The 25,143-nt window shown below is 39.4% G+C and overlaps 1 protein-coding gene across 4 annotated transcripts in view; it reads left to right on the top strand.

Annotated features, from left to right (window-relative positions):
- The first annotated feature begins 4,411 nt into the window (after nucleotides 1-4,411).
- The window catches only part of LOC140547794 (interleukin-1 receptor accessory protein-like 1-B), a 327,860-nt gene continuing 307,128 nt past the window's right edge, over nucleotides 4,412-25,143 (top strand). For all 4 annotated transcript variants that reach the window (XM_072670986.1, XM_072670984.1, XM_072670985.1 and 1 more), the window contains exon 1: nucleotides 4,412-5,217. The gene's annotated coding sequence lies outside the window, so the exon portion shown is untranslated. The remainder of the gene's footprint in view (nucleotides 5,218-25,143) is intronic.

Here is a 25,143-nt window from a genome sequence, read left to right as displayed (position 1 = left end):
TTGTAGGACAAAAGCTTGAATCCTTCTACCAACTTCCACAGCCAGAACTAGAAAAAAATATTTCCTCAGCAAATTGTACAACCTGTACACTCAATCCAATTCCCTCAAAAATACTAAAAGAAATACTCCCAATTATAATCAATATATAAAATGATATATATATTCAATATATAAACTTTTAACAATAGTAAATGTGTCCCTTAGCTTAGGCCATGTACCCCCAACGCTTTGATTAAGAAACCAAATATTGAGCCTAGTGTACTGTTAAATTACAGACCCATTTTAAACTTACACAACATCTCTGCTCATACCTGAGTAAGAATGACATGTATATGAAATTGCAATCTGGGTTCAAACCCCATCATAGTACTGAGACAGATAACAAAGATAAAGATAACAAACGATCTCCTTCTTGCCTCTGATCAAGGCTACTTATCTACTCGACTTCAGTGTAGCCTTTGATAGAATAGATCACACTATTCTCTTAGAAAGGTTAGAGAACATATTTGGAATCACAGGAACAGCCCCATCATGGTTCAAATAATATTTAACCGAACATTGTCAGTTCGTGAAGGTAAAAGATTTATTTTCAAATATACAAAAGTGAGATATGGAGTTCCACAAGGATCTATTTAGGACCACTATTATTCATATTGTACATGTTAACACTGGGCAGTTATAAGCAGACATGGTGTTAACTCTATTGTAATGCAGATGACACACACCTTATATATCAGCCAAACCTGACAATAAATCTAGATGAAAGAAAATTAAGGACTGTATAAAGGATGTAAAACTCTGGATGTCACATAACTTTCTTCTTCTTAACAGTAACGAAACATAGGTTCTCCTTTTAGGTCCAAAAGACAAAAGATGTAATGTTAGACTGATTTTTCCATCATTTTTGGTCCAGCAGGTAAAATCTTGTTGTCATATTCGATTCAGGTTTGTCATTTGACCAACATAGCTAATATTACTAGGTCAGCCTTTCTACATCTTAGGAACATTAGCCAAACTAAGAAATGTCTTATCTCTACAGGATGCAGAAAAGCTAGTACACACTTTTATTACCTCAAGGCTAGATTATTGCAACACTTTAATGTCAGGTTGTTTCAGCAGGAACCTCAATAAACTTTAACTAGTTCAAAATGCTGCAGCCAGGGTCCTTACTGACTGACTGACCCCCACCACCATGTCAGACCAGCTGCACACCCTCCTGCTACCTGTCTAATGCCCATGTTAAAATCAAAATGGACTCTCATATCAGCACACCTGAGCAGTAAAACAGACCAGTATTGCAATCCTCAAGAAAAATGTGGGATAGTCTCTAGGGAGTGAGCTGTCTATAATTAGATAGTATGCTGGTTTCTTTACTGGTACAGAGTTGGTGCCATGCAGATAAACAGAAGAGGGCTGTTTTGCATAATCACCTAGGGGGTTGTGTTCTTCCATCAGACTAACATCTTGATATCCACAGGTTAAATAAATTGGTGTACTAGTGGGGTTATGTAAAGTTGAGAATAATATATGTAGGGATTTTAAGAAATAAATGTATACATTAATATGAGCCTGGCCTGGAATCTTTAAATTATTGTTTGCATTATTGAGTTTTCAACAAATTTCCAGAGGTACTGAATGGATTTATCAGCAAGAAATCATCAGCAAAAAAACATATTACTGCTCTTTTTTCCTGTTTACTGCTTTCCTATTATGTATTGTGGGCATAGATTATGCCATTGTTACTTATCATTACTTTTTCTTGCTATGATTGTGATTAGATTAGGGCTTACACACACAGCACATTATGGGCAAAATTTAAATACATTAAATAGATTCACTGTAAAAATGGTTTGTCAGCTCACCAAAAAAAAAAAACTCTGTGTTAAAAGCCTTAAAATAAATTACATTTTTATTGCAGAAGCATAATCATCTTACACTGAAAATTGAGAAATGTAACCTTTAACTCAAGTGAATTCAAACATTTGTTAAAAATCTAAGAAATAATTATTTTTAATAAAATCACCTGTTCCACAATCATTGGCACCCCTAACAATTCCTAGAAAAAAATGTAATTGAAGCATTTCTGTCATTTCTACTGTAGTTTATAAAGTTGGCCAGAGAATCTAGGAATCTCTAATTAGTAATTCATAAAATAGCTACTCGCCTACACTTGCCCATATGTCTAGTCAGAGGAATCATCAGGAAGTTTAAACAACTGGAACAGTGGCAAACCAGTCTGGACGAGGATGCAGGTTAACTTGCCACCACGCACAGTGAAGAGATGGTAAGAGAAGTAAAAAGCTCTCCAAAGCTTACTGTTAGAGAATTGCATCAAAGAGTAGCATCTTGGGGTCACAAAGTATCCATAACAACAATCAGACGTTATCTATATGCCAACAAGCTGTTTGGGAGGCATGCATGGAAAAAGCCTTTTCTTGCCTACAAGTATAAAAGTACATGTCTGGAGTTCGCTAAGTGGTACTGGGACTTTAACTGGGACAGTGTGCTTTGGTCAGATAAGACCAAGATAGAGCTTTTTGGCAACAAACACTCCAAGTGGGTCTTGCGTAACACAAAAGATGAGGATGGGGGAGGATGATGCTCGGTGAGGATCAGTGATGCTGTGGGCCCGTTTCTCTTCCAAGGGCCCCGGGAACCTTGACCTTGACCTGAAGATGGGTCATCACTGGGTCTTTCAGCAAGAAAATTAACCTAAACATGTGGCCAAATCTACACAAAAACGGTTCTCCAGACACAAAATGAAGCTCAGTCCCCAGACCTGAACCCGATTGAAAACCTGTGGGGTGACCTAAAGAGGGAGTGCACTGGACCATTTAAAAAGACTGTGCAAAGAGGAATGGTGGAAGATCCCTCTTTCTGTATTCTTCCATCTTGTGAAATGTTATATGAGAAGATTAAGTGCTCTCTTGGTAGCAATAGGGGGTTGCACAAAGTATTAACACCAGGGGTGCCAATAATCTAGTGGCACATATGATTTCATGTAAAATAATTATTTCTTAATGTGAGATTTTTCCCACCAAATAAATGAACTTGAATTAAAGCTTGGATTTTCTTTTTTTTTTTTGCATAGTTGTTCCATATCATTTTAAAAGAATTATGTATTAGAATCTTATATATCTGTATCTTTAGTGTCCATAAATCTTCTGTGCTTGTACTCTGCTTTGTCCATTCACTGTTGACCAAGTGTTTCATTCAGGTGACCAATTTTTATTATTGTAATTTTTAGCTTTGATTACATGTGTGCAATGAACACTTGTTTAGACATATTTGCTTGTGATTATTTACTTTTTACATTTGAGATGGTTCAGAATCAACAGCCGCCAGACTCAAATCAAAGCCTTGTTTGTCCCTTTTCCATTCATTAAAGTGCCACGTTTGTCCTGGGCCTGTGTGACAGAGAGGGTACACAGGGAGGACTCATGCTCTGAGGGGCCTTTTCTTCTATGCTGAAGCCCCTCATCAATATTCCCCTCACAGAGGTGAGATTCAGAGACTCTCTGACAGACCAACACAGCTCTGCAGAAATAAAGCAAGAGCCACACATACCGATATTTCGATACCACAGTTTCCAAGTTGCAGCCTTGTTGGACACTACGTCATTGTACTTAAAAGTACACACCATCACATTACAGTACCTGTGAACATAACTTTGGTGTTTTCAAGTTGCTGGCTGCTCTGTCCATTACTTACATTAAGTGGTGTAAGCAGCTGCATAAGGTTTCAAAGCCTCAAGGAGGTCTGCGAGTATATCATGTTACTATGATATTGTTTTACTGCCATATTTTTTATTTTTAGTGATTTGTTTTGTTTCATTTTATTCATATTTGTTAGTATAGCATATAAATGCATGTAGCATATAGGTTTTCCTTGTGTATAAAAAATCTAATTTGTTGTGTTTTAAAATAGTGTATTAAAGGGTGTATTTTTTCTTGATTAATATATAATAACCTTTATTTGAATTATCTTTCATTCTTTAATGCAATAGGATTAGTGTGGGTGAAATGGGTTCTAAATGGCTGTCTTCCGGCCCACAAAAGTTCAGAAATGGTCAACTTCAATTAAATTAACGATATATATATCGTCGCTCTTACCTGCACTATTTTTCGTTCCGGTTTAATGCTACACACCAAAAGGCCTTCTGATTTCTGTTAATGTATAAGTCACAAAGCCTGGCAGGGTACAGTACTCTTAGCCTATTTTTTTTGTGTGTGTGAGAGAGTGAGAGAGTGAGAGAGAGAGAGAGCGAGAGAGAGACTCTGACTTCTACTGTGACAGACTGCAGCGTTCTCACCTGCACTAAGGGCTGCTCGCGTGCTCGCCTGAACCGAATGCCTTCTCCACTGTTTCCATTGGGCGGCAGTACGCGTATTCAAAGCGCAGACTATAGAGCTGCCCACCGGTGCTCTCGCTGAGGAGGAGGAAGAAGAGGTGGATGATGAATTTTGCGTCTCGACACCTTCAACTTTCATCAGCCCCAACTGCCACACGGGACGGGACCCCCGGCCAGACGACGGTTTAAGCCTTAATTTCTCTCACACAATGGATGCTGGTTGCGCGCTTTGGCGCCCGCGCGCTTTTTGAGCAGCGGCGGAGGCGTTTAGGACCGCGGGGACCGCGAGAAGGGCTGCGAGTGTGCACATAGCTCTAGAGTTAAGCCCCCCAGGTCGGATGTGCTGGCGCATGGATACTTGTTAAATCTCCATAGAAGCTAGGTGTCGTTGTTAGCGTCAGTGACGCTGCCTGCTGGAGAGCGCCACATGTGCGCGCGGGAGATGGCTGGGCATTGCGGCCACGGCGGAGGGCGTCCGTGACTAGCTCCAGACTTTACTGATGAAGACCCTTCCATCTCCCCGCACGCCTCCCTTCATTTTTCCCTCTTTATATTAGCCTCAAGTTTATCATCTCCCCTCCTTCTCGTCCTCGCATCTGCGCGCATTCTGAACATTGTAAAGGGAGCCAACATGCGTCTCTGATTCGGATTAAACCGCCCTCATGAGAGCTCAAGCGCGAGCCTTGGCTGACTGGGATAATCTGTTGGTCCAACATATGAGCTTTAATTGATTTTTTTTTTTGTTTGTTTTGCTTTTTTGTTTGTTTGATATTTTTAACGAGAAGACGAAGAGTGATTTTCTTTTTTGAGCCAGTCTGATGGTTACTCTTGGTCTGTACTGACAGCGATCTTTTGGCGTTTTTTGGGTAAGCACATTCCTCAGTCTTTTATCTTTATCTTTTTATCCTTTATTCATCCTAATGTCATAAGACGCAGCTGTCTGAATAGTCGGAATGGTACCCCTTAAATAAATGAATGTGATCACAAGCTAGCATTCTAATGTAGTTTCCATTCATATCATATGGTATATATATATATATATATATATATATATATATATATATATATATATATGTGTGTGTGTGCTTTTATGCTTTCTCGCTGTATTGGTATGATTCATTTGATGCCATTGCTGTCTTAATTTTACTCAGCAGTTTGTATTTAGAATGTCGAAATGGAGCAATATCCCACTGCAGTGAAGTCTGCTTGCTTATGGGGTGGGGGTGGGGGATCATTAAGATAACATGATGCATTTAAAGCGCGCGTGTGTGTAGAGAGAGAGAGAAAGAGCGAGCGAGAGAGAGAGATAGATTGAGGGAGTGTCTAAATGAACAGTAGAGTCTCTCTATGCATCATTCTCTGACAGCAGTCTAAATGTGTGGGGTTGAGCGGTATGACAGAAATGCCTTCGGCAACCTGAGCTGTGTGTCTGCTTCACATCGCGCAGCAAAACTTAACGCAGCTCAAACACGCTAGCCCGCCCCGTGGTAATGCGCAGCCGAGCTTTTCTCCCATCGCCACAGCCGGCGAGATTTCAAGCAAATCTCCCGTGGCTCCTGTCAGCCCGCGTTGCAGCATTCGTGAGGTTAGCCTGCGTTCTGGCAAGTCCGACGCTTGTCGATGCATTTCAACGCATTACACACGTAGCTACAGTAAAACACCAGCAGAGAGCAGAATAGGCAGAGAAGGAAGGAATGGTCACGACGCCTTTCTTTTATTGAGGTGGGCTCTGGTGGGGATTTATCTCTTAAACCAACGTCTCTGTCCAGTCCCACGTAAATTAGGGATTCAGAAGCATTCACTTGCCCTAGTCACTTTCATGGACGAAAGGCATCCGTTTGAGACTAATTTAGGATGCAACTTCCAACGCACTCCTCTTTAGTACTTCAGTTATGAAGATTACAGTTGTGCGAATAGAGTGTTAGTAGCCACCTCACGCTACCAAAGGGCTCAGCTTGGTATGGCGGAGAAACGCTGACTTCCAAGACAGCCAAGTTCAGAGCTGCATATTAGAGTCCACTGTAGATTGTGCTCTCGGGACACTCGATTTAAACCCAATTTAGTGCTGAACTTGTGTGCCCAACAGCAAAGCTGCATTTAGGCTAGATATTGACCATAGCTATCTTTGCCTCAGCACAATTATCGAGTCCAAATTACTTCAGACCTTGTATTGCCCCCCAGTTCTGAACCCAACAGGTTGGTGAATGTCCCCCCCTTATTTCAGAGTGGACATTCCTAAAATGCTAGTCCAGTAATCTTAATTTGGGCAAAAAGAAATAAAAAGACACACTTCTAAAATTACTCAACACATCTCTGTCAACTTTTCTCTAATAACCATGGGAATTTAATGCACTTAATGCACAGAGCCAATCAGATTCTGTTGTCAACAAAAGCTAAGCAAATCTAAAAAAAACAGCAAACAAAAAATGCCTTCAAAAATTACTTTTACACACCTGCAGATTTTAGCGCAATCCCTTTGATTTATTACTTTAACAATCTCTTGATGGCATTCTTGCAACACGAACACTCAATCATGTGGCATTCCGTAGCAACCTCTGCCGCTCATATACCATATCCGTTTTCTAATGCTCCAGGTTAATGACTGCCCAACTTTCTGTTAAATGTACAGTGGTGCTTAAAAGTTTGTGAACCCTCTACAATTGTCTATATTTATTCATAGAATACATAAAACTTGATCAGATCACAAAAGTCCTAAAAGTTGTTAAGTAAAACCAAATCAAACAAATGAAACAAAAATATTAGACTTGGTCATTTATTTATTTAGGAAAATTATTCAATATATCCATATCTGTAAGCGGCAAAATTATGTGACTATTTGCTTTCAGTATCTGTTGTGACCCTCTTGTACAGTAATTGGAACTACATATTTCTGGTAACTGTTGATTAGTCAAGCACCACTGTATGTCCAAACCCCATGCCTTACCTGTGTAATTTTGTCCCAATGTATTGCTTTTGTTCAAAGCAAGGAAATCCAGATATTACATTATATGACCTTACTGAGATACTTATTTAGAATATTCTACAGTTTATGGGCATAGCCAAGACCTACATTACTTCCCCTATGGACTATGTCTAACTGTATATTGATATAAATGTCATTTATTTTTAACTATTAGTGTTTTATGATCAATTTATGATCACCTGGGGTGATAAAATGTCAATTAAAAATTCATTATAAATGCGATGTGGCTGAACAACTTCAAAGAAGAGAAATATGAGAAAAGTGACTACATGAGAGGTGGACAATGGAATGGAAGGAGGGAAAAATGTATACAACACACATAATGAAATTGTAATTTTTGGTGACAGTAGCGCAGATGATGAGTGTGGGTTTGTATGAAAATGGAAGAATGAAGGAAAGAGAAAAAAGAGTGGCAGAAACGGAGAGAAAGGGGCAAAAGGACAGCACAACGAAGAGAATATGCTCTCGGAGTGCAGAACAAACAACAGCTTGTTCGCCTTTGGTGCTAAAGCCTGTTTGTTCCATCCCTCAGGCCACTGAAAGATACAGTGCCCCAATAACAGCTCACTGATCTCACAACAGGCGTAAGATTTTAACAAGCCATAAAGTCCATTCACCATTGTCGTTTGCTAGAGTTACACAATAGAGACCCCATGATAACCTCGTAAAATAGCATTTTTCAAACTAAACAAAACCTTAAACTACTCATCCTTGGCCAGCAAAACAAGTTTGTTATATTCATATATAACAGACCGTTATATTCATTTGAACACCACTTCCCAAAATAATTAATTTAAATACAGTTGTCAAATCACTAAATGCATTGCATAATACTTTTAGATCCAGATTTCATTAACATATTCTTAAATAGCGTTGATACAGGGAAAAAGACAACAAACTCTTTATCAACAAATTCTGTTTGTGTATTATAAGAATGATTGTATTGATATATCAAAGGCTGCAGTACAGCTTCCGTAATATTTAGTTGAGCATAAGCTGAGAGCAGTGCTTAAGTTCATTATAAGGATTGTAATTATTGTGTATATATTTACAATCCTTATAGATTGTAAGTATTGGTGTGATCTTGTCTGTATGTTCTTACGTGTGTGCTTTCTGGTGCATATGTATGCATGACTGTGTCTGTTATAGAAAGAGGATTTGTGGCCCTTTGCAGAACAACATGTGACTAGAAGGATTGGACCAATTGCTTTGTATTTGTACAGCACTGCTGCTGGAACTCTTTCAATGTGGCTTTATCTTCTCTGTTATATTTGTAATGATTGTGAAAAGGCACTGATGGTGCTGGAATTTCATGAAGAGCATGAGCTGTGGGGATAGGGAAGCCTGCCAGCCAATGTGTCATGCAAGATGAGATGAAAATTGCACCGGAGCAAGGCAAAGCCTAACCAAGTGCTCTCAGTGCTTATTTAGAGTTGATTATCAGCTCTCTATGTGAGGTAAATGTCTAGTAATAATTATTTGGCTGTATGAGGGGCACATAATGTTGTGCCACAGATAAGGATATAATTACTGGCATTAAGTAATCAGCTGATCTTCTGCAATAATAAAACATGGCTTAAAAACTGCATTCAATCAGTAGCTGTTTTATGTTACTTCCAACTTTTATGACACTTACTAGGACTGTGTAAGTCTTATAAAGTATGACAAGTAAAGCTGTTTATCTGGTCACTATGATTAATACAAAAAACCCAAATAATTAATTGTGATTTTATTTAAGTTAGTGTAAGAATTTACAAACCTCTCCTGAAGAAAGCTCAGTATTTACAGTTATCATCGCATACATAAACGAGTATGCAGGTGTGTTTCTGTGTAATATTTTAGTATTAATAGGATTAATCGCAATAAATTGTAAGCTAATGAAATCTTCCCAAATACACTGCCCTGCTAGGAAAAAAGGCATGCACCAGCAAACCAGCATCAAGCAATTTAGACCACTTGAACATGATGAACATGGAATTCATGCTGGTCAAGCTGTTTGTTTCAGCCAAATGTTTTACAATTTCATGATAAATAGACCAGTGTAAATCTTCCAAAATAGTTGGAATAAAATCATTTCACTTTTTTGGGGGAGATTTGGTGAAACACACAGAATGGTTTCAAGTGAATTTAAATTTTTTTTTGTTTGTTTTTCTTTAGTCTTTATTTGAAGACAGAGATAAGACCAGATTTTTGTTATCACATAAGAAAGTAATAAGTAAGAAAATGTAAACAATTAGTTTGTTATTTATTGTACATTCATTATATATGCTGTATACTAAGAAATTGTATAAAATATATTGCCTAGAGTATTATTAATTAAAATTATAGTCTTATAGTCTATACTATAAGACTACTAAGGCAATTTGTAAGCAATAATGGTGATTCTGTGTCTCTTCTTTGAAACTTAATCGGAAGTCACCACATAAAGTCAACTGATATAAACCAACAACACTAATTCTATCCGTTTTCATATTGTCTATATGCTTTTATACGCTTTTGTGTCCTCCCTCTACCTCCGTCAAGTCCAATCACTACTTTCATAATCCTCTCTCCGCTCTCTGAAAGCACGGTGACAGGTGACTAGCTCACCAATCAGAGACTGTTTTCCAGATCTTTGTCACCGCACTACTAACTACACACTCATGTTTACAATCTAATGTGGACTATATAAACCTGTTTGTCAGTCTCATTGTGAAGTATTGCCAACTCTGCCTATTGCATACTAAATGTTTCTATGTTTTTTCCTGTCTTGTTGTTGACTCTTGTTTAGCTATTATGGATTACTCTTTTGTTAGCCTGGTTGTGTTGTGCTCTTTCTGGTTCTCGACTCTAGCCTGGTTTTGGTTTTGTTCATTTCTGTAACTTCACCTAACTTTAGTTGCCTCTCGAACACAGTAAGATTCAGAAAGGGTAGTTAGCTCATACCAAAATTGAGAAATGAGTGTCAGATTGAACCTGGTGTTTAACAGCACTCTCATTGCAACATATTCTATTGTAGTATAGGTCTGGTTTCTTGTATAGCTGCTATGTTACACTGCTTGATGCTAAACAGCATTGTGTAAAGTGTCCAGTGTATGCTGGCTTTAAAGGAAAAAGTAGAGAGTTGAGCTGTGAAGCCCTTCGATTCGTATACCCTTATTAAATAAACAAAAAAAAAGTGTACTTTCTAAATAACGTTGCCTCAGGCAGATGCATTGGACTTGACTGGTCTCAACAACAGTCCACCTTAACAACTTGCCCACCTCACCCTGAGACAGAGACAAGACCAATTGTGACCGGCGTGAGCCCGAGACCATTCATTTATGATTTCAGAAATGGTCTTGAGGCTAAACTGAACTTTTATTTAAAAAGGCTTAAACTTTATAGCGTCTTTAAGATATAATCTCCCTGAAAATAATAAAATGCTGCAGTTAAATAATGCATATGTATTGTGGTATACATTCTTAACTGATATGTTTCACTCTTCAAAAATAGTTCCACACTATTACAGAAAAGCCACACTAAAGCTGTGGGTAAGTGTACAGGACAATGCCCCTAAGCCCTTGTTTTTCATTTGACTGCCCCTCTGTTCTCCTCAATGTTTGACCATAGACTTGATGGATTAAATCAAGAGGCTAATAGGTTTCCACAGGAACCCTCATAGCTCAGCTCTGCCAGATCTGACTACCTTATACATGGTTGACTACGTAAGCTCCTTTGATTGATGAATACAGGTTTTATTACCACATTCTTACCAAGTGATCCTGTATGTAAAGCATATAGTTTTTTCTGATGTATGGTGATTAGCCATTAGATTAGTGCCTTTGTTGTTTCACTCAATGTCTGTTTTATTAGCTTTACTTACTATATAGGAGTGCTTTGCAGTGCTCTATATTTACAGTCTGTAGTCCATCTGTTTCTCACCACGTGGTGGTGGCGGCATGTTAATGTGTTTTGTGCTTGTATGAGTAGATGAGATAAAGCAGAGTTGATGGGGTTTTAACACCTCAATACTGGACTAGCCAACTGCGTGCTGTGGGAAGTGTCCTGTGTTCACTGATAACTGATGAAGGACTGGAGGATGACCAACACAAACTATGCAGCAGCAGATGAGTTTCTGTCTCTGACTTTATACCTGACAAGGTGGACCAACTAGATAGAAGTGTATAATAGAGTGGACGGTGAGTGGACATAGTGTTTAAAAACTCACTGCTGTGTCTGATCCATTCATCCATTCATTAAATCATCTTTCAACTAGGGATGTCCCGATGTGATCCACTGTGTTCTGGACTGGTATATTTTAATGGATCGGGTATCTACCAGTTTAAGCCCAGTCCAGCTTCTATCATTTGTTTTTTTACTAGGAAAGTGATCTCTGGTGTCCTCTAGATGGATTTAACAGACATTATTCCATAGAGTTTGTTGGTTGTGGACTGCAGTAGTAATAAACTCTCTCCTTAGTAGCCTCTGGCCCTCCTATGAAAAGAAAAAAAGATGAAAAAAAATGAAAAACAGACTATCATTTAAAAGGGCCTTTACAATGCGCACTCTCTGTCTTTTGCTCTCCATTTTCCCTTTCATGACTAGTTGTTTTTAGGTTCATGGCTTTAGAAGAAATAAAATGTCACCAAGTGACTTGATTTCTCTTATTATTGTTTTCATATGCTACATGCATATATTATTTTCAAAAAAAAAAAATTCTCTAACAAATTTTCTATTAGCCAAACAGGTTATGTTATGGCATAAGAGTTAAAGCAAAATCTTTTCCCCTCGTTTGGCTTAAATTGTGCATTAGAAAAACATATGGGCGCATATGGGAGTGGAAAGATAAAATGCTGGTCAGTTGTTTCACACACAGAAATAAAGAAGGAGGTGATGAAAGTATTGTCCCACTGCCCAGATAAAATTACATTTAAAGGTGTAATCAAATCTTTCTCTTTTTGTTTTTTCTTTTTCTTTTCCCCGAGGCAAGGCAGGCTGTCAGTGATGGGGCAAGCAGGCCACAGTTCAGCAGAATGATAGAAATATAATTTTCATCCTTTTTACTCTTATCTAAAACCCCATTGTTGTTACTTCCAACAGATACAGCTATACACAGCTCCGTGCTCATAAAATGAAGTTGTTGCATATGCATAATGTGTTGTTGAACACATAGCATATATGTGCAAAAGAAATTGGAAATTTTATGAGGTCTTAAAAAAATGTGAAAAACTATAAAAAAAATTCGTGCCTGCTCACAATTGCCACTGGCAGTTCTAGTTACTCATTCATGAAGGTTTTCTGTGTGATACACAGCACATTACAAGATAGATAAATCTCCTCTCTTTACAATCCAGCAGCTTTTGGAAAGAGACCTTGGATGTATTGTGGTATTGAGGGCTGTAGCTGCCACTGCAGCACAGATAACTCAGCATTGCCCAACACTTCCAGTCTATGGGTGTGATGCCTTACAACAGAGAAAGAGAGAGCAAGAGAGAGTATTATTGCTAAATGTCTTCTGTATTAATGTATTTGCTGTGTGATTAGATAAATAAGACAACAAATCTGTGCTTTTTCATTGTGACTAACTTGAGGGATATTTGGACAGGTGTGTATAATGGAGGACAATATGTACACTATTTTGACAAAAGTAACTGGACACTTATACATTACACCTACAAGAGCTTTTATGACATCCCATTCTAAATCCATAGGCATAAATATGGATTTGGTCCCCCCTTTACAATAATGGATTTTTTTTTAAATGTGTCTCTGGGTTTTGTCCATTCATCCAGAAGAGCATGTATGAGGTCAGACACGGATGTTGTATGAGAGGGCCTGGATCGCAATCTCCATTCTAGTGTGCCTTTAAAGGTGTTTGATGGGTTTGAATACTCACCCAACATGCTATTATGGACCTACTTTATGGATCACGCTGGGACAGAAAAGGGCCTTCCCTGAACAGTTTTCACAATGTTGGAAATATACAGTTGTCCGAAATGTCATGGTATGGAGAAGAATTTCCCTTTGTTGAAACTAAGAGGAGAAGAATTAACATTTCCCTTTGCTGGAACTAAGAGGAGAAAAATTAAGATTTCCCTTTGCTGGAACTAAGAGGCCTGTGCTAAACCCTGTAAAACAACCCTGTAGTATTATCCCTCCTCCACCCCACTTTACAGTTGGCACAGTGCAGTCAGGCAGGTAACATTCTTCTGGCTTTCACCAAAGCCTTCATTGTACATCAGACTGCCAGAGAAGTGTTATTTCTAACTCCACAGAACACATTTCAACTGCATCAGTTGCGGTTTACTTTACTCCACTCCATCTAACACTTGCATACCGCTGCTAGTCCATGGAAACCCATACCACGAAGCTGCCAGTGCCAGTTTTTGGGCTGATGCAGTCAGCAGAGCGTTGTCAACTTTTTTGCACTATGCGCCTCAGCACTCGGCAACCCTGCTCTGTAAAGTTTTGTGGTCTGCCACTTAATGGCTGAGTTGCTGTGGTTTCTAAACACTTCCACTTTTTGGTAATACAATTAACAGTTGATTGTGCAATATCTAGGAGGAAGACATTTTCACAATCGGTGGCATCCTATTGTAGTACCACACTGGAATGCAGTGAGCTCTTTAGAACAACCCTTTTTTTCACAAGTGTAAAGTCAGACTCAGTTTTATAGTAACTGTAACATTAAACATTAACATGAACATTAAATTTGGCTTCTGCATTTATCCCATCCGTGCAGTGAACACATACATACACACCAGTGAAACACACAGTGGACAGTGAGCAGTAAGCCAGTATTTTTCTGCAGGTGAATCAAATAACCAGGGGCAAGGCATGATTTACTACTTATTTTTTATTTGTCATGCACAGAGCATGTAACCAATCAGACATCACTTAATTCCACATTGACAGTGTAGCTAATCCAGAAATAATTAGCTAGAATTGAGAGGGGCAGGGAGAGGAGGGCAGATATAGATGAATCTGTATATAGTCATAGGTTAAATGCTTGTACATATATACTCCAGAAAATGTCCAGGGAATCAGTATTAAAACTGCTGATACGTATTTAGATGTATTTGGATGTATTTGCTGTATAAACAAAAGAGAGAGATAAGAGAGAAAAGAAAGATTACGAAAGCACAAAGGTCCCACCAGAGGAAGAAATGTTTTGCCTTCCTTACCTTGGCCATGTCTCTGAGCACTGAACATCTTGTACGTCTTGGTACTCCAGGTAGGATGCAGTTCTGTAATATGACAGAACTGGAAAATAATGGGTTCCTGGTAGCTTTACGCTTTTTCTCAAATCTTTGGCAGTTAATTTGCGTCTTTTTTTCTCAACACGATTCTTGCAACCCTGTTGACTATTTGCAATAGAAAGTTTGATGGTTCTGTGATCACACTCAAATATCTTAGCAATTTCAAGAGTGCTGCATCCCTCTGATAGACCTTTGGTAATTTTTGACTTTTCAGAGTCAGTTCAATCTCTTTTTTGGTCTATTTTGCCCAAAGAAAAAAGCCGCCTAATAATTGTGCACACGTTGATATAGGGTGTTAACTTCCTTAGGCCACACCCTCCCTCATTACACAGACACAAATCACCTGCTGTGCTTAAATGCTAAAGCATTCCAGTTTATCCAACTTGGAGTTATAAAATATGACTAAGAATGATAATATGGTCAAAATACTTACTTGCTTAATAATTGTGCACACCATGTATATGTGGCATGGCCTGGTCAAACGCAAGAGTGCTTGGAAAGTCTTCTGTTTTACAAATGGCTGCTTGTTTCCCTGTGAGGTATATTTTTTCATATGTACATATTTTTTGTATATTTTTTCTTTACTAAAGAACTCTCTAAGAAATATAATCATAATTGTAAGAGTTTTCTGTATACATTTATCTGCACATAAATCCATGACTGTAGACTGTGTGGAGGTACCTGTCCATATCATCCGTGATGCAGCTTACCCTTAAAACTAGAAGTGGCTATTGAAAGGGTTCACCTATTACCATCGCCTGACTACCAAACAGAACACCTTCAACTACTGTTTAAACTCTGCTTGTATGGTGGTGGAAAATGCATTTAGAGGTTTGAAGGGCCGCTGGAGGTGCCTTGCCAAACCCAGTGATTTCTCTGCAATGCCTTACGTTGTTGCTGCTTGCTGCATACTGCACAATAGGGATGTCAAAATACCTGAATTCTGGTAGTCGGTACCAATACCACAATTCTATGATTCTCGAACAAGAAGAGCACAGACCTGGTTCCTATGTATTAAGATTCATGTACTGACTATAACTATGACCTGCTGAAGCATTCATGTCCCAGTACCCCTAAACCAGTTCAGACAGCATTGCAAGACTCCTTTGCTAACGCTGTGCCTTTGAGCTGGGCCCTTGAGCAAGGCCCTTTACCCTCTCTGCTCCCCGGGCGCTGGAGTTGGCTGCCCACCGCTCTGGGTGTGTGTGTGTGTACTCACTGCCCCTAACACGTGTGAGTGTGTGTTCACTACCAGATGGGTTAAATGCGGAGGACACATTTCGCTGTACAGTCCACACTGTACAGTGACGAATACGTGCACCTTTACCTTTATCCTTTAAAAGAAAAGCACGAAGTGGCGTGGTATTACTGAGGCGGTAGATTTCAACAGTAGAGCAAGAGGCTTCAAAGAGGCTTCAAACGGCTGATAAACTCTTGCTCAGTCACTATTTCTTCCTGTGTTTATATAATGTTTATAAAATGTTTTTTTTTTACATAATTTTTCACAACTTATAATACTGCATTGTATATTGCCATTGAGCTAAAATATATCGAGATATGATTTTTTTTGTCCATATCACCCATCCCTAGCAGGGTAACGTCTAAATCAGGACTGAGCACTGTAGCTTACATGTCATCTTTAGAATGACATGTAAGTTCAAAAAGTCCTGATATTGATATTGTATACTCTCAACAAAACATGTTCACAAAGTTCTTATGAAGCTAAAAGCACCTTCATAGGCTTACATGCTGTGCAGTTTCACTTTTTGCTGTCACTTTAAATCTCTTGGCTATCACTTTGAAGTCTTTCAAAAGTTGGTAAATGTTGGTCTCCAGTCATGAGGGTAGTATGGGTCTTGACTCCTGGAGGTGAATGCCAAGTGAGAGAATTGAGGCTGAATTACAGGCATCCACTGGACCACAGTGTAGAGAAATCATGTCCTTGTGCCTTGCAACCTGCACCTGCCTACGTACGCTGCCCTTATACTCCTACTGCTCCTCTAACAACCAAAGTCAGTCTTGCTCATTGAAATCTTTGTGCATCTCCCTGAACAATTGCCTAATCTCTTTCAGAGTGTGTCTACTTCTACCTGTGCTTCTTTTTGGGCGGAGAACCACACAGCAGCACTTAGTAACACTCAACACTCTTGAATTGACAGACATTGGTTTGGCAGTAGCCAACAGCTATCATTGTTAGCCACTCTCTATTACTTCTGTTGTGCTCTGTATCATGCTAGTAATAGCTTATAGCCAAGTAGCTAATGCTACACAAATAAAGTGCAATGAATATGAAAATAATGTTGACCGACACATCAGTTTAAATTGACCAGAGTCTGCTCTTTAGTGTAACTGCATAGCATTGTCATCCAGGCTTCTTGAGGTGGAGGCTGTGTCCAAACACACCCACTGTAAATGCCTGGAAAAATACCTACTCTATTCACACATAGGCTCACTCAGACATTACCCAAACTTCATACTAAAGGTAAAGGTGCACGTATTTGTCACTGTACAGTGCATTTAACCCATCTGTGGTAGTGAACACACACACACTAGTGAACTAGGGCAACCTTCACCTCACAGCACAAGTGCTTTATCCCACTATACCACCCAGGGCTTATACTAGGGGGCTGGCAGGAAAAAGGTCTGAGTAGTCTCCATTACAACTAATTTAGACATTTGAGTTCACACATGCAGCTACTCCGTGTAATGTCTGGAGTATCTGAAAGGGTCTTATGTCTATATGTCCTGATATAGATTAGAACTCTGTCCTGGGAGAACACCCTAGTGCTTGATGTCCTCCAGGTGAATGGTCGTTTCAGTATGCTGTGTGCAATTGGCTGCTGTTTTTCTAGCCTTTGTGTTTATTAGTGGACAAACACCTGTAAAACCCACACTTTCAATCTTTTTTGCTAATTGAAACACAAATATCCAATTACCAATTACCCTTGCATAAGCTGTTAACATAGGTTTACTTAGTGTTTACTGTGGATATGTACTTAATATACAACTGTTTGTGTGTTTTTGACCAGATGCTTTTGGTGGCCAAAAAACAAGCTTTTGGCAGAATTCTGGTTGGATGTTTGACCACTCTTTATAGATTTTTCTATTGTATTTAATATTGTTGAGGACAAATCTTTGAGAAGGCTGTTCTGTTTCCAATTCTCATTTAATTTGCATGTGCTCATGTCAACAGAATTATGACATATCTCAAGGGGCTGGTACTCTCATAACACAGCCAAAGTGGACCTTTAGACAGGCACATGCTTTAAGCACAGTTGAGCACTTTGAGCATACCTGATGTTCTTCTCATCCGCATGCCCATACATACCTTGCAAGACATTGTTGATGCTATGGAAGTGATTTTTGGGTGGAACTTGCTTGTGAAATTTGGTTCTGCATTATGTTCATCAATCTGTGTTTATCCACGCTCCATCTATAGCCTACTTCATACTATGTATTCGCCATACAACAGTGCATACATACTTTACATAGTAGGTAGTTCTCAATGATCAAAATGGTAGGTCGTTATCAGTTGTTGCAGTCAATAACCAAATATCCAAAATGTAGAAGTATTTTTATTTTAATGTTAGTATAATCAGACCTTATTTTTATTACTTTTTTATTACTTTAATATTACATTGTGCTATTACATTTATTACCCCACATTGTCAAGGTATAAAGGTATATGTGTTCTCTGTCTGCAAAATTAACCTTTGTTTATGGGTGCATGAATTTATGTTACCTATTTTTCAATTAAAAACCTGCAGTCTGTGCAGAGAAAAGTGTGATAGTTTCTTTTCTGATGGGCTCTTGAGAGATCAACCTTCAACGCGTTTGTTGTTTTAGAGTGATTTGGCTGATTAAATGTTAGTGACACAGTAGCAGTTCATCTAGGTTCTGCTGCTTTTCAGAGCTTTCTCTCACTCTTGGAGCTGCTTTTGTTTTACATTTGTGGAGAAACCTTCAGTTTTATTTACCATCTTATAAAAACAGGGAGTCAGACCTGTCAATCAAATTGCCCAGAGAGGGTTGCAAAGATGAAAAATATGTGGTGAGATTTCTCTTCTTTTATTATTTTCTTTCCGCTCTTTTCTTTACCTCTAGGCTTTAGATGTACAAGCTGCCCACCTTGCTGTGTATGGCTTCTCTATGTTTCCTTGAGAAAGAGAATGCAGACACTTGCAGCAGAGAACACTTGAAATGCCCATATGCTCTCCAGCAGCATTATTTAGCATTAGGTCCCCTTGTATTCTAATAAATCAGCTTGTCTTATGAAACACACTGATTCGTAATTATTCACAGCACACAAACTGCAATTTTCCACAGTCATTGGCAAGAACATCGTTTGTACTGACACTATGAGAGGGAGACTGTTTTACGCTTAGTTGACTGATGCGGTTAACTTCTACCAGTTTAAGCCCCACCATGATGGATGATGGAATAACAGTGCTGCGAGTGCAGCTGAAATAAATCACAGGAGCTCCACAGTCCTGCTCAGTGCCAGGCCTGCATGCAATTGTACCTGTGCGTGTGTGTGGCAAGCGTACACCAGGCTCTGTCACTCTGCACTAATGAGTCAATGAGAGTCTGTTTGCTCGACTGACTCTCAGCAGGAAGTTGGTGTTAAGTTTCACTTGCTGTGGTCTAGGATTTTGGGTTAATTCAAGTTTTTTTGGTTTTGTCACCTGAACCATGATGTGATTTAAAAGTGAAATAATTAAAAACAGCAAATCAGCAAATGCTATTTTACACATTAAGGACAAACAAATGACAGTAAAATGGTAAATATCTGTGCTTGTTAAGAATACTTTTATTTAGGTCCCGTGAAGAAGAATTCTAGCAAAAGGTGCACATTGGGTGGTGATACAGTGATGAATGCTGGAGAAAGAGACCCAATCTGTCTGAAGGATCATTTTGGACTTCTTTGCTTCTGGCTTTTTTATATTCTGGAAATAAACCTTATTTAAATAGCAGTTAATTTAAACATTCTCCTGTGTACTGGGCATGAAAGTGGCCCAACATAGCCTTAGTGTTCTTCTTTAAAGCTATTAGGTTATTTAGCAGGTCTGTATGGTCACTGTGAATATCCTGTACAAATATTAAGTATTTTAGTCCTGCCTTCTCACAACAATTACATGCATTTTAGTTTTTATTTTGTATTTGTTATTTTTTATAGCCCTCTTGTGGGTCACAAGAAATATTTTTAGCCCTCTTGATTATGGGTGAACTGGAAAATGGCAAGGAAAATTATGTGGACACCATTGTCATCCACATGTTAGATGCTGAGCAGAGTCTTGCTCGACAAGGGAACATAATGGGCTATAAAAGAGCGAATGGACTGAATAATTCAGGTATTGAATTTCAATACTGTGGTGCTTGTTTGGAGAGATTTGGTTTGGTTTTGCTTATCCTTTATTAAACACAGGTTTGACAGTGCAGGAGGAGAGACTCCCTCAGTCCCACAGCTTCTTGCTCCTGCTGCATATTTGACTCTAATAGCTGTGAGTAGTTCTGGGGCTGTAGCTAATGCCCTTATTTTCAAAGAGCCACTTCATGTGCATGGTACTGTACAACATTATTGGTCCATGGACATTTCAAAACAAATTAAGAAATTCCTGAATGATTAGAGAATGATTTTAGATTGGCATCTTACACATAAACTTATTATTACAAATATCCAGGGATTAGACCATGCCATTCAAACTTGAAGTCTATAATAGCATTGCTGAATCACAATGAGCAACACTACAGCAGTTTTGTGTTGTTTTTCCTTTTGGATTAAAACCTTAAAAGGCACTATAGGAGCACTCCGCTCTGTTTTAATCAGAAAAGACATATATGACTGGAAGGTTTCAGAAACCCATTTATTTCAACTAATTTATTATAAGTTGCCATGATCAAGAGTAGCTTTTAACATGATTATACATTATAATTCCTTAGATGCAGTCTCTTGCTTGGATTATGTGACATATTTGAAAACCCCTGATTTCCTGACCAGGTTGACTAAGTTATGTAATTTAGCCTCTTTATATATGGATGGATTAGTGTTTGTAACACTTTGATTCAGCAGGATCACATCTAATAGTCATGCATTGTCATCACATTCAGAAAGCACAATCATAGGCTCAGATCAGTTGATATGATGACACCCAAACATTATCTAGCCATGCAGACATGATTATAACAAATGCTTTTGGAAATTAGGGAACTAAGTGAGGCAGTGTTCAGATTATAATTACATAGCTGCCTATCAACCGGGACTCATTCTGGCACATATCCTCTGTATTATTGTTTTGTAAGAGAAACACATTTTAAAATAAATTATGATTCAACAACACTGCCCTGTGACTGCTACAGTGGAAAAGCCCAAAACCCAGCACAGCATCTAAAAATTTGTTAGCCATAGTCAAACTCAAATAGCTCTTGAGGAGAAGTAGTCTAAAGCAATATAAAAATGTCTCTGTGAGAGCCGAGTAGACAAGTGGACATGTTTGTTCCTGGGGTTCTCTTCCATAATGGATTTAGCTTTTTGATCCAGGAGCCTGGTGGCTCTGAGTGAAAGGGGAGGGTGCCAGTCTAAAGGTAATTTATCAACATTCAGCAGGGTACGCATTCTGGGTAGCGGCAGGTGGCCCCGGCATGCTGAGTGACTCCTCCCTCATTAGAACTGACCTCCAGTGGCCTCCAGACCATGACCACACGACTCTGGGAGCAGCAGTGCTTGTGAACCAGAATACCCACTGGTGTGCATCGCTCACCCATAATAAAAGCATCTCCGTTTGCACCCTTAGCCTCAATTCACTCCGCTGTGACTACCCTTTGTGTGACTACACTCAAAAAATAAGAGAGAAAGAGAGAGAGAGAAACAGATTTGATAGGCATTGTGTCGTCTTCAAAAGACATTGTTGTTAAATGGCCTAAGCTGTTATGTTAAGCCATTTAAAGTGTTTTATATCAATCAGATAATTCAAATCCAGTTTATAAACTGGATAATATGTTTTTTTAATTATTATTTTAGTTTTTTTGATAGTGCTTACATTTTTTAATAAAAGAGGGTGTAGATACAGTACTAAGTCAATTGATTGAAGATTGTATCGAAATTGAAGCAGCAATAGAAGACTGCATATATGATCAAGATACACCTTTTAGATGCACTGGGACACATAATCAGTGATGTAATCTGGGGTCACTGGCTGTTTTGGGGTCTTTCAACATTAGGCCCAGCTGAGGTTAATTAGACCCCAGCTTGTACAGCCACTTGTATCACCATTTTTTCCCTTTTTAGCACCATGGATCTTGATTTAGAAGGATGTTGTTGTAACAGTGAGATGATCCACCCTTAGCTGACCTGGCTACCATGTTTATTGCCATGGCAAAGAGAATGACTGGGATTGTACACCAAGTTATAATTCCTTTTTCCAGCTGATGCCAGTCTGTTACTTCCACAGAAGTGACCCTTAACCTGAAGTTATTGTTATAATCCATGATCAGGTCCTTGATCCATACGCGTTGGCCAAATCCAACCACAACACCTATAAGTTGCCTCTGTTCTCTTGGGCTTCTCTGATGAGTTGTGTGACTACACCAGTGTGCTCTAAGCAACCAGAAACTCCAGGGATGCCACTCTTCTGCACTGAGGGATCAATGTAGGGAACAATGTTGTTCTTAAAGAGAAACTCTGTGAGTCTCTGGGAAACAATGCTAAAAAAGACCTTACCTTCAATACTCAACAGTTAGATGAACCAAAACTGACCAATGCTTTTTGAGTTTTCCTCTTTGGGGTTCCACACTCCCTCCGCACACCTCCACTGGTCTGCAACTCTCCCCCTCGCCATATCACCTTCAAGATTTTCCAGAGGTGATGCTGGAGTTGGGGACAGCTTTTGTACACAATGTTTGGTACACCACTGGGTCCTGGAGAGGAGGCAGAGCATGCTGCCTTAATTACCTCCTCAGCCTCCTTCAGGCTCGGCTCCTTCAGATCAAATGTTTTTGTTGGTGGACCTGGGTTGATGAGGGCTCTGTTGGGCTCCTGTTCTCTCATTGGATCACTCCAAGTGTCATGCAGGAAAGCATTAACTTCCTCTGTTGAGCATGCTAGCCGGTCACTGTGTTTGACCCCTAGCAGTTGTTTTGTGAAGCTGTTGTTTTGTGAAGCCGAAAGCCAAATCTTTCTGCTGCATAGCCCCCGATGATGGCAGTTATCATTTGGAGCCGGCAGTCTGCATCTCTTTGTGCAGTAACCTGAATGATGTTCATCATATGTCTTTTAAACTGTGACCATTAACCCCTCTCGCTTCCTTCGTTGTTGTTGGTGAACTACTCTGCTAGGATTAAGAGACTGTGGTGTGGGGAGGGACAAGACTCTTTGGGGTGCCTCCTGGCCGGGCTCCTCCTGCGTCTCACCAAGCTTAGAGCCTGTGTGCTGCACCTCCTTCTCCTTCTCCGTGCATTTCATTCTGGCCTGATGGACTTTAAGGCCATGTGCATTCTTGCACAACTTGCCACAGATACATATCATAGTCATGTTGTAAGCCTGGGTCAGTGCCGTTTGGTCTGTCCAAATGAAGATCTAACCCCCCCCCCTCTTTGGACCTTTAATGTAGATGGACGGGTGATGACTGGTGCGTTTTCACATATCTTATGTAGTTTGATGTGGTTGATACAGTGTCTTTATTTTTGTTTTCTACATTCTTTACACTGCTCTAGTCTTCTGTTATATCCCAGGATTTTGAAATCCCTGTAGACAAATGCTGCCACATACAGTGCATGAAGTGAATCTGTATTGCACTGTGTTGTTTACACTTGACACTGCTTACATGCTCACATGTTATTTTTGACAGGTCTGAGTTGAGTTGGGAGTTAGTAGGGACAGGTTGCGAGTCTGAAGTCTATTTGTATGCAACTTAAGTGTGTCTCGATCTGCAGTGCCCTTCTATGGGTAGTGTACAGAGGCGAAATTACATTTGTGTTAGTGCCCAAATACTTATGTTCCTGACTGTATTTAAAAACATATTTATGTGTGAAATGGTTTCTGAGCTTCAGCTACTGAAGTTGCAAAGTAAAACCAAGATGAGCTGAGTTGACTTGAGCTGCGTTAAGTATGGCTGAATAGAGTTGACTGAAGATGAGTTGGGTGAGTCCAGTTGCACCTAGCTGAGAGGAATAACAGTGAGCTAATATAGGTAGAGGCGAACCGAGAAGACCTCAGTTGCATTGAGTTTATTTGAGATGAGCTGAGTTGAAATGAGGATTGCTGAGTTGAGCAGAGTCAAATTGAACTGCAGTGAGGTGAACAGAATAGAGCAGAGCTGAACTAACTAAACTTCAGTTTCATAGAGTTGATATAAGGTGAACAAAGTCGATTCAAGGTGAGTTGAGTTGAACTGATAAGCTGAACGATGTAAAGTTGAATGAATAGGAGCTGAGCAGAGGTGAATTGAGCCAAAGTCAGTTGAGTAGAGTTGAACTAAGCTGAGATAAGCAGAGTTTAATTGATCTAAGGACAGTCAAACTGAATTGAAGTGAGCAGAGTTGAGCTAAGCTGAGGAGAGTTGATTGGAACTGGATTGAGTACAGCTGAACAGAGATGGGTTGAGTACAGTTATATTAAACCAAGCTGAGGTGACTTGCAGTGAGTTGGGTAGAGTGAACTGTGCTGAGCTCAGGTGTGGATCTGAGACCTGAGCTGAGTTAAATAGCATTGAGCTAACACAGGTGAAGTTCTGAGGAGAGCTAAACTGAATCAAGTATAATTGAATTAAGCTAAGCTGAGTCGAGAAGAATTGAACTGAGCAGAGTTAACTGGTGCTGAGTACTGAATAGAGACAAGCTGTTTTAAGTACAACTGAATTGAACTGAGCTGAGTTTACTTAGTCAGCAAGTCTGTGAGAGGTGAGCTGAGTTTAATAGAGGTGGGTTGAGCAAAGTGGAGATCTGCGTTGAGTAGAGTGGAATAGAGCTGAGCAGAAGTGTAATAAGGTAAGTCAGAAGGGAGAAAGGGATATAGAGGAGAGAAGGAAGCAAGTCAGAAGGGAGGTAGAGGAGAGAAGGAAGCAAGCAAGCAGGTGTGTGATAGAACAGCTCCACACAGATACCAGATGCGAATCCAGATGCTTAAACTGGGGTTAGGCATGGAGGCAAATCTGAACTGAAAAACAGTGCTCATGTCTCACAGTTGTCCCACAGCACTGGCGAAGATTTTGTCGTAGACAAAGGTAGAGGTGAGATTTAAAGGATATTGGGTATCCTAATATCCTTTAGGCATATTTCTCCTCCTAAAAGTGAAAAAGCTTGTGGACTGACGAATACTGTTACAGGATTTTACACAAATAAGTTACATGGTGTAGTAGTCGGAGTATCGATGATGCAGGCGCCATTCTCTCTATTACAAGTCAGTGGATCTTCACAATGATTTTGAAGCTTTTATTTTAAAGTAATATACAATGTTGCTGTGTGACAAATATGCAAAATGATAAGACACCTGGAAAGGGGGAAAATACTTCAGGCCACTGGATATTGAATGGCCAATATATATGTCAACATTTGAGCACTGATGTGATTTCAACTGCCAAGATATCATTTTTGTA

Source organism: Salminus brasiliensis, chromosome 25, assembly GCF_030463535.1.
Source record: "Salminus brasiliensis chromosome 25, fSalBra1.hap2, whole genome shotgun sequence".
Classification (NCBI taxonomy): Eukaryota; Metazoa; Chordata; class Actinopteri; order Characiformes; family Bryconidae; genus Salminus; species Salminus brasiliensis.
This window is presented reverse-complemented; position numbering and strand designations above follow the sequence as displayed.